This window comes from Dreissena polymorpha, chromosome 2 (assembly GCF_020536995.1).
Source record: "Dreissena polymorpha isolate Duluth1 chromosome 2, UMN_Dpol_1.0, whole genome shotgun sequence".
Classification (NCBI taxonomy): Eukaryota; Metazoa; Mollusca; class Bivalvia; order Myida; family Dreissenidae; genus Dreissena; species Dreissena polymorpha.
This window is the reverse complement of record NC_068356.1, coordinates 83139272-83153182: the sequence shown is the minus strand read 5'-3', so window position 1 is coordinate 83153182 and position 13911 is coordinate 83139272. Positions and strand designations below refer to the sequence as shown.

The 13911-nt window shown below is 34.8% G+C and overlaps 1 protein-coding gene across 8 annotated transcripts in view; it reads right to left on the bottom strand.

Annotated features, from left to right (window-relative positions):
• Positions 1–13346, bottom strand: part of LOC127867843 (protein lifeguard 3-like) — a 47155-nt gene extending 33809 nt beyond the window's left edge. For all 8 annotated transcript variants that reach the window (XM_052409336.1, XM_052409341.1, XM_052409337.1 and 5 more), the window contains exon 1: positions 13199–13346. The gene's annotated coding sequence lies outside the window, so the exon portion shown is untranslated. The remainder of the gene's footprint in view (positions 1–13198) is intronic.
• Positions 13347–13911: the final 565 nt, after the last annotated feature.

Sequence of the window (13911 nt, the reverse complement as noted above, 5' to 3'; positions counted from 1 at the left end):
TATAATACGCAAATTACAAATATTCCACTTTTCGTTAAAAATACTTGGATCGAGTGATAACAGTATCACAAACACAATATATTCTGTGTTCTCAATGACGCATAACAAAAACATCTCATATAATCATCGAAATTGGGCGTCGGTACAATTATTGACTTCTTAACAAATAAAAAATTCAAAACATCACTAGCATGATTTCGATTATCGTCACATAAATTAGAAATCACATGAGGTGGTAAGGGGGGGGGGTAACTTCCTATATACGGGTCTATAGGGGTGTGCCGATTTTATGGGTTGTGTTTTTCGACTACAATTATAGAAATGGGTATGGTTTTGAGCATCTAAGTATAGATATGGGTATTGAAATCAGAAATGTGCTTGTATATAAATGCATGTAGATTTGAAGGTATCAGTATCAAAATGGGTATGATAAATGTCATTCTTGTACATGTATATACATGGGTATCAAAAAGTAAATTTCAGTAGCGGGAGAGATGCAGAAACTTGACTGTTTTGATATGTTGCTTGATCGACCAAGATGATATGCACTGACGTCATATATTAAAATACGTCAAATATAAAGTGACGAAATCGTTACATAATCTGAAAGTGCCGGGAAAAGTGCAGTTACTGCAAATGATTTATGAAAATTGTGTCGGAATTAGACGACTGTCAAAATAACCAACATAACGCTACATGTGTACACGGAATCATACTCTGTCATTCCTGGCTGTCATTGTTACATCTTGGATAATAATATATGTTTTGTAGACAATTTTGATTATGTGTGGAATCAAAAAATCGTTGTCACAGGCTTTGAAAGTAAACAAAGAAAACATATTTTATTTCCGGTCATACTTAAATATAGGATTTATTAAAAGTTGAAAACATATTGAAAATGGATATTTCTATAACGATAGACGAATTGAAAAGCGACCAATTAGATTATATCTCTAGCTCAACTAAGGGTCCAGTTTATCAAAATTCTTGTATTGAAATGGGTCTACTTTCTCAATGGGATCGTATACAAATGGGTATGCTTTTTCAAAAATCTTGTATCAAAATGGGTCTACTTTATCAGAGTTCCGGTATAAAAATGGGTCACATTTCATTTTGTTTGACATTCTAATGCAGTCGGCAAATAAAAGACATTATAAACCTTGCTAAATATATTTTTAGTGCAAATGAAATGCGTAATAATTATAACACTAGGGCTGCATGGTTAAGTATTTTGTTAAAGACACTTTTCTTAAGTTATGAAATATTAAGTATATAATGAAATGAATGGTTCTTATACATGTTTTGTCATTTTAATTATTCTTCGTTGTATATAACACCTTTCACACCTCTTACACACATTCATAAAACCCGTGACAAACACCGACCACAAGTGTAAAAGAGACATTAAATGTGACAACCATTTATTCAGATAATTAAAAAAGACATAATTTCTATGATTTATACATTACTTATAAACTATTGATCATATTATATCCTACATTTATTTCTGAATATATTTTTTGGGGGTGCGAGTTGACTTCAAAAAGCGCGAGTTGACCAGAAAAGCCGTGCGAGTTGACCAAAAGCCGTGCGAGTTGACGGGCAACCCATCTATGTTATTGACTTTTTTTAAATAAGGCCTAAAAAAAATAATGTTGTGGTTCTGGTAACATTGCCAAAATTTCTAGGTAGGGTAGGTCGATTTTTATTATTTTTTTTTATTTTCTCCATACAAGATGCCTGTTTTTAAAAGTCAATTTATACTTATGGTTTTCACATAAAACATCTATGTATACCATAGAAAAGTGTTCCAATTATTGTGTAGTGATCGTCTTTGAATATTTATCATTTTAACAATTCTTTTTTCCAGCCTGGTGAGATTCAACCTATCATAAAAACCATCAGAACAACCACCATGATTCCGGTTTATGCCCAAAAACAAGGTTTACTACGGGTGTATGTACGTATGCAACTTGCTTAAAGGATATATCAATATTATTAAATCATGTAATTGAAAGTTAAAAAAAATCACTTAAAACTTACCCAGTGCTGGGGGCGGGGGGGGGGGGGGGTGTATGGGCTGCACCCTCCATATGTTTTTTCTATTACATTTGTAGAGTGAAATGACGTTATTTGGTGCGATATGACTCTTAAAGAAAAAAATAGCAATGGCGTCATTGATAACGACATTAAAAAAAAGTTTTACCCTTTCACGCATAATCCCGTCTTGATCGATTCCGTATCAACCATACTTTCTATCTATTACTGCATATACTTACTTCTTTTCCCGTCGCTACTCTGACACTACCCGATAATCCCATATACATGTATTCCAGTTGTATAGCAAATTCTGGTAAATACCATAAAATTGCTCAAGAATCACAAACATTCGCCATTTTTCTAAAGTATCAAATAAATTTTGGCATTTGTTACTATTTAAAGATGTGATGAAATAACATCCAATCGGGGCAGGTTTTTTTCCACTGAACACACGTAAATCGCCTGACGTGATGTTCATTTTTTATACAACACATAATGCATCCGCACTTTCTATGTGACGTTATACATGTCTGCATCATTTTCGCGCGCTTTTTATTGAGACAAAGAATAAAGCACTGTTTATTTGACCCTAGAATTTGTTAATGTCGCGTTAGCATTAAAATTCGGAAGCGTGTTTTGGATTACAAATTGAATAATGCTCATTTGAGAATCAAACGAAACATTTACAGTTGTGCATAATTAATTCAACGATAATTTGTTAAAGAGCATCACGTGTCGAATAAATGTTTTGACCATATTATGCATGAAATCAGGGATTTCAATAGATTTTAAAAACCAAGAGTCAATGACCCCTGGACTGAAATTTTGAGGAGTCAAATTGAAAAATGGTGGGGTCAATTTTGAAGCGCGTTAATTGTGTTTTAGTCTGTATTATTCAATTTTGTAGATAAAAATATGCTCTAAGAGTAACACAATATCTTAAAAAGTTATACTGCTTTATTAAATAACAATACCATGATACATAACACAACATATTTTAATGAATTGGTACATTAAATATACTTCCTTATAGTTATAACACATTTAAGTCTTTAACACATTTAAATAATTTAAGATATGTACCGGTAGCACCTTTTCATCACATATTTATCATCATTATATTATCATCATCCCTATGATAGCTTTTCTAACAAAACACATACTAAATGCATGGAACATCTAGTATATCTATTACAAATCACTTCCGATATCAAACCCCGACTAAATCGACAAAAGCCCCGCACTGTACACCTATTCCTTAAAGCAAATTGGGTCAACTTTCAACAATACATTGTTTCTAGGTCCCCTACCATGTTCACAAATTACCAATCTAAGTCCATCGAAGAGCTATGGACTGAATTCAAGGACCTTCTCCGAGAGGGATCAGACCTCTTTATTCCCTCAAAGAGGTTAGGATCAAAACCCTCTCTTCCCTGGATCACCCAAAGTATCCTAAGACAAATAAGAAAAAGAAATAAATTATATGTTAAACAGAAAACTGGCAGTCCCAAGGTCAAACAACAGTATAGAAAACTCAGAAATCAGGTTAAAAATAAAATAAATCAGGCCCACAACAGTTACCTTGAATACGTACTCGAAGCGCAGTCCGGTGATCCAGACACCCCCCACACAGGTCAAAATTTCTCCCGTAAGAAGCTCTTCTCCACAATCAAAAATGCTAAACAGGATACCCAAGGTATCGCTCCTCTACTGGAAAATGATAATCTTATCACTGATAGCAAGGGTCAAGCAAACTTCCTCAATCGCCAATTTCAGTCCGTCTTCACCCCAATGAATCCTCTAAAATTAGGTCAACTCTGTTTAATGAAAGCCCAAACCCTGTTCAGGAACACCCCTAAGACAAAATACCCCAAAATGCCCGAAATCTCTATAAGTGTAAGTGGTGTCCAAAAGCTTCTGTCCAACTTGCAGACTGGCAAAGCTTGCGGCCCTGACAATATCAAGCCTATTGTCCTCAAAAATCTAAGCATACAAATTGCCCCCTTGGTTACCAGACTCTTTCAAAAATCTCTAGACACAGGCACTGTCCCCTCCGACTGGATCAAGGCGAACGTCACCCCCCTTTTCAAAAAAGGCGACAAAAGTAACCCTGCTAACTACAGGCCGATTTCACTGACATGTGTTCTTTGCAAAGTCATGGAACATATCGTCGCCTCAAACATCACCAAACACTTCCAGGTCAACAACATTCTTTTCCATCTCCAGCATGGCTTTAGGTCAAAACTGTCATGCGAGACACAGCTCATAGGACTTGTAGAGGACTTATCCAGGAACCTTATTCATGGTCAACAAACAGATCTAATACTCCTGGATTTCTCGAAAGCGTTCGACAAGGTCAATCACATGAAGTTACTCTACAAACTGCACCAACACGGCATCCAAGATAGCACATTACAATGGGTTAAATCTTTCCTTATAGGTCGACTTCAGTCTGTCTTGGTAAATGGTGACAATTCAGACGAGGTTCCAGTCACATCAGGTGTCCCCCAGGGCTCTGTTCTCGGCCCTCTCCTCTTCTTGCTCTACATAAACGATCTGCCAGAAAACATAGTGTCACAGGTCCGGTTATTTGCTGATGACACTGCTGTCTACATCACGGTCAACAATCCCACTGAACAAAATACCCTGCAAGAAGATCTAGATCGGCTACAAAAATGGGAACACACTTGGGATATGGAATTTAATCCTTCCAAGTGTACGGTTATGAACATCACCAGGTCAAAACGTCCCTACAAATCCACTTACACACTCCACGGTCATATTCTAGAAACAGTTAGTGAAGCTAAATACTTGGGTGTTAGCATCACATCTGACCTCAGCTGGAATAAACACATAAACCAGGTTACTGCAACAGCCAGTCAAACACTAAACTTCATCAAACGAAACATTCCCATAAAACACCCACGCATTAGAGAATTTGCCTTCAAAACCCTGGTCCGCCCACAACTTGAGTATAGTAGCTCAGTGTGGAGCCCACACACACAACACAACATAAACAAGATCGAGATGGTCCAACGCAGGGCCGCTCGATGGGTTACAAATGATTACTCATATCACAACAGTGTCACACACATGCTAGACAAATTAGGGTGGCGTTCACTCGAGAACAGAAGGTATGACTCCCGGCTACTAATGTTCTATAAAATTGTCCACGGACTGGTTGCTGTACCAATGCCTCCCTATGTCACTCCTCCGACCCGGCTCACTAGACATTTGCACCCTCTTTCATTCAGACAAATCCCTACTCCAAGCAACTACTATAAATTCTCCTTCTATCCAGCCACTATTGTCCTATGGAACTCTCTACCAGCCAATATTGTACAGGCACCTACCCTGGACCAGTTTAGGCTGGGGGGTGACCAAACTAGACCACAGTTTCTAAGCAGGTTGGCTGTTTTTAACCTTTTATCTGTATATTCCTTCTTTTAACTAACACTATCACCATTGTTTCTATGTCTCACAAATACATTATGTATTACTTTTATCTCCTATACACTTCTTCCTTAATTTCCTAGCACTGACACGCACCTGCTTGTAATGCTAATTGTTGGCGACTAGCAGTATATATAGATAGATAGATACTGTTTATCCGAAAACTATACGTGTCCGAAATATGTACACTTTGGAATGCCTTACCTGTAGTAGTTTTACTTTAATAATCCAAATTTTTCTTGTTGTTATCGGGTTTAACAAACCATATCAAATGTTTGTTAAATCCAGTTATTGCTTTCTCCATTATTGAATCGCCATTACTTGCAATTTGAATCGCTAGCTTTGAATTGAACGCGGGTTGAATGTTAAGTCCGCCATTTACAATGTCGAAGGTCATGACGCAGCAATTTAATTCTACTCGGATAATTTAATTTAATTTGTATCTTATCGAGAAAATGTGTTTTCTCAATGTTTATGTGTAGTATTATTACTTGTTAGTATAATAAATGAACTGTGATTCCAGTTTATATAAGATGGGTGTTAATCGTAATTATCGGTGGATTAACAACTGACAAAACTCGCTGGACTTAGATCTACTATTGGATCTACGTAATTAATAGACCTTTGATCAATATGGTTTTTACTTTAATTAATTTTGCCGACTTTCTTTAACCGTGCCGCCTGAAAAGTCTGCAAAAAATCTGCAATTATCGGATGGTCAATAAATTATCACGTAATCACTGTGGGCACGCACTATTTAGACGTAGTCCAAATAATTAGACGTAAGCTACCCCGCTTACGTCTAAACGGCTACCGTCGTTTTCCTATAGACGAGTTAACGCGTGACGTCACACGCACCTGCAAAGTTTAGACTCCGCCCACTGGTTGGCAAAAAGAGGTGGAATTCATATAAGCGTATATGACTCAATTGATACTCATGAACTGCATCAAATATAATTTTACTATTTATGTCTGAATAAAACATAAGCATGCGTGGAAATTCATTTTTGGAACGATTATATTGTTATTATTTGTTTTTACTAATAACGAGCTATGGAGTGGAACGTACACTATCTACGAGCTCGGTATGTGGTTACCACAAAAATCTCTACTAAACGCATTTTCACGTCCATTTTAGATACAAAATTTCAGAAATGGAAATTCTTTTAGAATAAATTAAATTTAATGAAAGAACACAAATAAGGATGAAAACAAACAACAAATAGATCGCTTTTTGTTCGCAACATATAGTAACTGATTTTAACCTTAATATATCTGTACAAACTTACCTTGTTACACAACAAATAAATTCATAAATCTAATTGTTTTATTTAATTGTGCACACCAATTTTGACACTTTTGTTTCAGCATTTCTAACCTGGTGTTTAATGGCACCGTTGTTCGTCACAAGCATATTATCTCGTTATGATCGGAGACTGCCCAGACAATTACACAGAAAACATGCCGGTGTCATAAACATAGGGACCAATACTTTAGTTGGGTCCCTGCATAGACCGCATGTGGCAGACTTTATGATACCTCCATGTCATCTCTTGGCATATTGAGCAGTCATATTGAGCAAGCCAAATATTAAAGCCAAAATACGTAACATTTGCTTTAATAAATAATTTAACATATTAAAAAAAGAAGATATTTGTCTGAAACGGATTAACAAGAACATGCGTATTTATATGTAAGCCAGTTTAATCATAATAATACAGTGCTTTATAACTTTAAATTTAAAATATTGTTCAATATTACTGCTACACAATTGATGTATTTACCGCGGGTACCGGCAAATGTAAACTCGTCAATTTAGTGTAAAGATTGTACGTTCTTGCATTGCACGTAACACCATAATGACACCAAGCAATCACAATGGAAAAACAATATTTCTTAAAATAAATTAAATTAATATATATATTTATCATAAAATGCTAGATTGTTAAATGTATCACTCCGTATTACTTGTTAAGAGATTTCAATATACATGCAAAGACAGTTCAATTTGCACAAGATGCAGGTTTTATTTTCATTTGTATATTAAAATTTATTAATATTGTAATTCAATGGAAACGAACCAAAAATTCATTCTATGGAAAAGAAAATTACCACAACATTTAACGATTGTAATGTATTCCGTTTTTTATGGCTTTGTTTTATAATTGATTAAATGCGCCTCTTATAATACACCTTTGATCGCTGATGAGCAATAACAATATCCACACCGTTTATAGTTATAATCAAATTAATATATGTTTTATAAGCTTTTAAATATCATTTTTAAAGTCTTACTATAAAAAAGAATACGGCTAATTTATTGTTTTGTTGTGTGGTATTGTCAGTATTTAGTCTTCCGACCACGTTTACTCTGATGCTAATAACTAACTTGTATTTTTATAAAGAGGAAATTATACATATGATGATACATTTATTTATTGGTACTAAATATGATATATTTGCACTATTGTATAAGAGTTGTAATGTTTATTTCGGATTTTTTTATCGTTTAATTGACTAAACAAAAGCCCTGTATACATGTATTACGTTACTGTAACCAGTGTTTTTGCCAACCAGTCAGTGCGCATGCGCGGAAAATCCCGAATGTAAACAATAACAATTAACTCGTCTATAGCAAATTGAGTTCAACTTAAACTTCAGTTTTTCTCGTTAAATCTTTGCTAATGCATAAAATTATCATTAATTAGACATAAATGTTAGCGATTACCTCTTAAATGTGTAAAAATTGTGCTTTTAAACCACTTATGTATCACTTATGATACATTTTAACAAGAGCACCGCCTTGCGGGTGCAGACCGCTCATCTATTTTCTTTTTAAAGGTGAAGGGACTCTCATTTTCAATCACAAAGGAGGGAGGAGTGGAGTGAAGAGGGGTGTATAGTGTGGGGTTGTGGACATTTATTACATTATCTTCCAAAAAAGCGAAAAAAAAAAAAATAATAAAAAATCGGGGGGGGGGGTATAGTGTGAGGGTGTGGTGATAATTTGTGAGATGATCTTAAAAAAAAAAAAAAAAAAAAAAAAATCAAAAAAAAAATTTGGGGGGGGGGTGGGGTGGGGGGGGTGGGGTGGGGGTATAGTGTGAGGGTGTGGTGGTCATTTGTGAGATGATCTTAAAAAAAAAAAAAAAAAAAAAAAAAAAAATAGGGGGGGGGGGGGAGGGGGGGAGGGGGGGGAGGGCACGGGGGATGGTTTGGGTGAAGTCTATTGTGGTATGTCAGGTAAGAGTAGTTTCATCAAAGTATCAATCAAATCGAATCATAAATAAAGAAGTTATGGCAATTTTAGCAAAATTTAATAATTTGACCTTGAGAGTCAAGGTCATTCAAAGGTCAAAGTAAAATTCAAGTTGCCAGGTACAGTAACCTCATGATAGCATGTAAGTATTTGAAGCTTGAAAGCAATAGCCTTGATACTTCGAGTGGATCGAAACACAAAATTTAACCATATATTAAAAGTTACTAAGTCAAAAAAGGGCCATAATTCCGTAACAATGACAACCAGAGTTATGCAACTTGTCCTTTTACTGTACCCTTATGATAGTTTGTGAGTGTTCCAAGTATGAAAGCAATATCTATGATACTTTAGGGGTAAAGTGACCAAAACATAAATCTTAACCAAATTTTCATTTTTCTAAGTATAAAGGGCCCATAATTCCGTCCAAATGCCAGTCAGAGTTACATAACTTTGCCTGCACCGTCCCCTTATGATAGTTCATAAATCTTGCAAGTATGAAAGCAATAGCTTTGATACTGTAGGAATAAAGTGGACCTAAACACAAAACTTAATCAAATTTTCAATTTTCTAAGTATAAAAAGGGCACATAATTCTGTCAAAATGCCAGTCAGAGTTACATTACTTTGCCTGCACAGTCCCCTTATGATAGTTAGTAAGTGTTGCAAGTATGAAAGCAATAGCTTTGATGCTTAAGGAATAAAATGGACCTAAACACAAAACTTAACCAAAATTGTCAATTTTCTAAGTATAAAAAGGGCACATAATTCTGTCAAAATGCATGCCAGAGTTATCTAACTTTGCCTGCCCAGTCCCCTCATGATAGTAAGTAAGTGTACCAAGTTTGAATGCAATAGCATTGATACTTACTGAGAAAAGTGGAACTAAACGCAAAACTTAACCAAAATTTTCAATTTTTTAAGTATAAAAAGGGCACATAATTCTGTCAAAATGCACGCCAGAGTTATCTAACTTTGCCTGCCTAGTCCCCTCATGATAGTAAGTAAGTGTACCAAGTTTGAATGCAATAGCATTGATACTTTCTGAGAAAAGTGGACCTAAACGCAAAACTTAACCGGACGCCGACGCCAACGCCAACGCCAACGCCGACGCCGACGCCGACGCCGACGCCAAGGTGATGACAATAGCTCATAATTTTTTTTCAAAAAATAGATGAGCTAAAAATAAACATACACAACACACGAAGTGTGTTTGTCGTTTATAGAATTACATTTAATTATCTTGAACGAAATTATTTTTTGAATAGGTTACACATAACCAATTGTTGTTGTACAACAAACCACATCACTTTTTAGCTTTCTGTACTTTTTAATTAAATGAAACCTATATGTGTGTGTTAAAACTACCAGTTGTATCACGGAGTGTATATTGATAGGAGATGAATCGAGTATTGGACCCTTACTGAAGTAAATTCAATCTTATGCAAAAACTATTTATCCGATTGTTTTGGTTTATACGTTATCTTGTTGCTTATTAATTCCTCTTTCAAAAAATATACGTTTTAGTATACTCCCGTTGTTATTAATGGATTTATAGTGAGATAAACACAAGAAATACACATTTTATGTTTTACCACCGCGCGTTTTACCGTGTTGTGGCTATCGATCTTGTACAATTAGCGTACAGCGAACCGCCGAGGTGATACATTTTGATGTACCCACTCACGTCTATTGTTGAATTATAGTTTCATTTCTCGGCCGATTTTGACAAATTATATATCATTAGAAAGCTTACGTTACGTAGTAAACAGATATATAAACATATATTAAGTTTTTCTTCTGATTTCGACAGCCCGGCGAGTTATAACTTTAACTTTTGCAAATATCATACCGTATTGGAGTTTTAGAATCTAGATTTACGGTTGACATGTTCATACTTAATACCAATTTGTAGCGTTCTTCTGATTTCGACAGCCCGGCGAGTTATAACTTTAACTTTTGCAAATATTATACTGTTTTGGAGTTTTAGAATCTAGATTTACGGTTGACATGTTCGTACTTAATACCAATTTGTAGCGTTTATATTTGGAGTTCAGTTTTAAAAATTACATCTTGCTTAGGAGAATAGAATTCTGTATACGATAGAAAAAAATTGTTTTAAAACGAAAGTAATTAAGGAATGAAGGCGGAAGAAAGTTGCGCGCGTTCCTAACGCACTGAACTGATGCTACGGTCTTGGCGATTATGCTTTTGTTTAGAAACCGGCCATTGAATTTCCTTTGCCATGATTCTTATATTTTTTATGGAATATATTGTGGTAATTTTTTCAAGAAACATATCAAAAAAGCTTATTATAAATAAATCTTAATAAATTAACGATTTCAGCTCTTGTTTATAACACAGAAAGGGTGATAAATTTATGATGAAACAGCGTATATAGCGGACCCTCTCGATTTTATTCGGCTTTGCATGCATACTTGAAATAAAATGGGTGTCAAAAACATTCATCGTTTGCTGTTAATTATCAACGAGGGAATTATGTATAATTATATGAAATGTTATTAACCTTAAATTATCAATTAATTAAAGATTCTTGAAAATCACGGTCGGTGTTACGCGAGTCATTTCGTATTTTGACATCAGGGCATCATGTCCAACTATTCAAAATCAGATTTTTTTTTCACTGGGACGATGACGGCTTAGATTTAGACAGGCAGACAGATAGTTTATTCAGACTTATACAACAGTACATCGTCTTCAACTCAAATATATAAATTATTTTTAGACGAATTGTTAGGTGATTACACATAGTATCGAATTTAACATGTCAATAAAATATACTAATACCAAAAAGGTTTCATTTAATATTGTTCACATTAAACCTTTAAATGAAAGTGTCGCTTTAACTATTTTCCGTGTCTTATTAAGCCGCGAATCGTTTGCTAAAAACTGTTAACAAAAAGGGCTACACGTTCTAATTCTTAATGAAATACAAAAATAAGTATAACATAATTAATAACGTCCATAAACACACACGGCAAGATCAAAGTTTTAATGGAAAACTAATATGACATTCCACGTAAATTTATTATTTATTATTTTCGTCTAAATCGAATACTATATACAGAGAAACAATGTATTTATAACCGACCAATGAGGTAACATTATGCAACTTTCAATTTACACAGTGCTATATGGCAACAATATGGAATTTGAACAGTGGTAGTGTTTTAAGGTCTGGACTATCATTACTTGTAAGTTTGTATAAACATTTTTCTAATGCAATTAGTAAAATAATGTTTATATTTTATGTTTAATAATTTATTGCATGATTATTCTGTGCTGTTATATGAATTTGATGCCGTTAAAGCTTCCGACATGAATTCATGTCGGAACGATGCTATTGCAAAATAACGTTAAACGATATGAGGTCGATGTAAATCGACCTCATATTTATAGGAGTATATTTAGACGGTGACATGTGTATTAAAAGAGATGAGATAAGATAAACAACGCCCGGGGTATTTCCTCGATTATAGACCGAGTTTCAAATACTGAAACATTAATTTCAATAAGGAGCACAGCGGGATTTATTACCATGGAACTCGAGATGTTAACTGACTGACGCACTGGTCAAATTTTCGACGCGTCAAAATGACGCACAGCAGAAAAAAAGGGTTGCGTCAAAAATGAGTCATTTTTAATTTGCTCGCGTCAAAACGCAGGATTCTGCGTCTATTGAAATCCCTGATGAAATCCCAATATCTACGAGGATTTCATTTGGTTGCCATCATGTGTCTTCTAAGTAAGTGTCCGGGATTTCATTGTGGAGGTGTACACCGTAGGGACCGATGAGTGTTGTTCGATAACTAGGCCAACAAACTGCCATAAAATCACACACTTATGAAAATTACGTCACTTGTCGTCTGCATGATTTTACTTCAGGTACAGGTATGACTGCTTACCAGTGTTGCCGCTCATTCAAAGCGTGTGCTCTCATTTGCCAATTACAACGACGATCTGCCTTAAGGCGGGCTTTAGGTGGGTAAAGAGATACATGACGTAATTGACAGAGGATCATAAAGCGGCTCTCACAATTTTCGGCTAAGTCGATATCACTTTGATGTTTATCCTACCAGAAAACGGTAAAAAAAAAGTTTAGGGTGGGCACGGTCAATAAAAACTTTAGGGTAGGCGCATTTTTCTAGGTAGGGTCGGGTGACCGGAACCACATCATTTATTTATTTAGGCCTAAGCATAACTAACTTAAGTTATATCAGAAATATGTCATAATTACCAAAATAAGGGGGCGGCCAAAATTATAGGGTTGGTTGAATAGATACTAAGATTATTATAAGATAGGAACGAAGGTAGTTTACATAATTTACTTCGAAAGTTTGAGTTTGATTGTTTCAGTGTCACACAAGGTAACCACAGGTTTCTAGAGAAGTCTTATATTTCACAAATAAATATTCAAATATTTACTTACTTGATTGTTTTGCACTCAACACAGCGCTCTGACACTTTTGCAATATTGATCCAGAAATGAGAATGATTCTAAAATTAGATTTTATTTTGCAATAATTTACCCGGAAGTAAATAAACTCCAAGAACAGTAAGACGAATGTTTTTAGCGTCGTCGTCATCATGGGTAATAATCAAGCCCACTATATAGAGCCATCTAAGCCAACGCATATTTATTTAATTAAATTAAATGTACTCGAATATAACTACATTTCCTGCTATGTCCAACCTCTTGGATTAAAAATATCAACTTGTCTTCCGAGTATTCATATTTGCTGTTAATGTTATATCTATTGGCCAAGTATTACACGTACATGGGTTATATTTTAGGAACTTGTACATAGAGTTTCGTATTTTAAAAATATCATTAAATTTAGTAACAAGTCTATAAACTTTTGAATAGTCTTAACTAGTTACAATAGCAAGAAAAATGCTGCCTTTGTAGGGATTCGAACCATGGGCTTGTAAGTATATTACGTTTTTTTTTTCAAATCATCTAAGAAAACCGTAATCGACGCTTTATTATTTTAGCGTTTTCAAATGATGAGTATCCGTTAATCAAACAATAATTTTATCATTTTTCTAAAACCGGAGCGTTATTTTGGTTGTTTAAACAGAACGTATACAATTTTTATATAAGATCTTTTTTAAATCGTCATTTTCCAAAACTGTGAACAA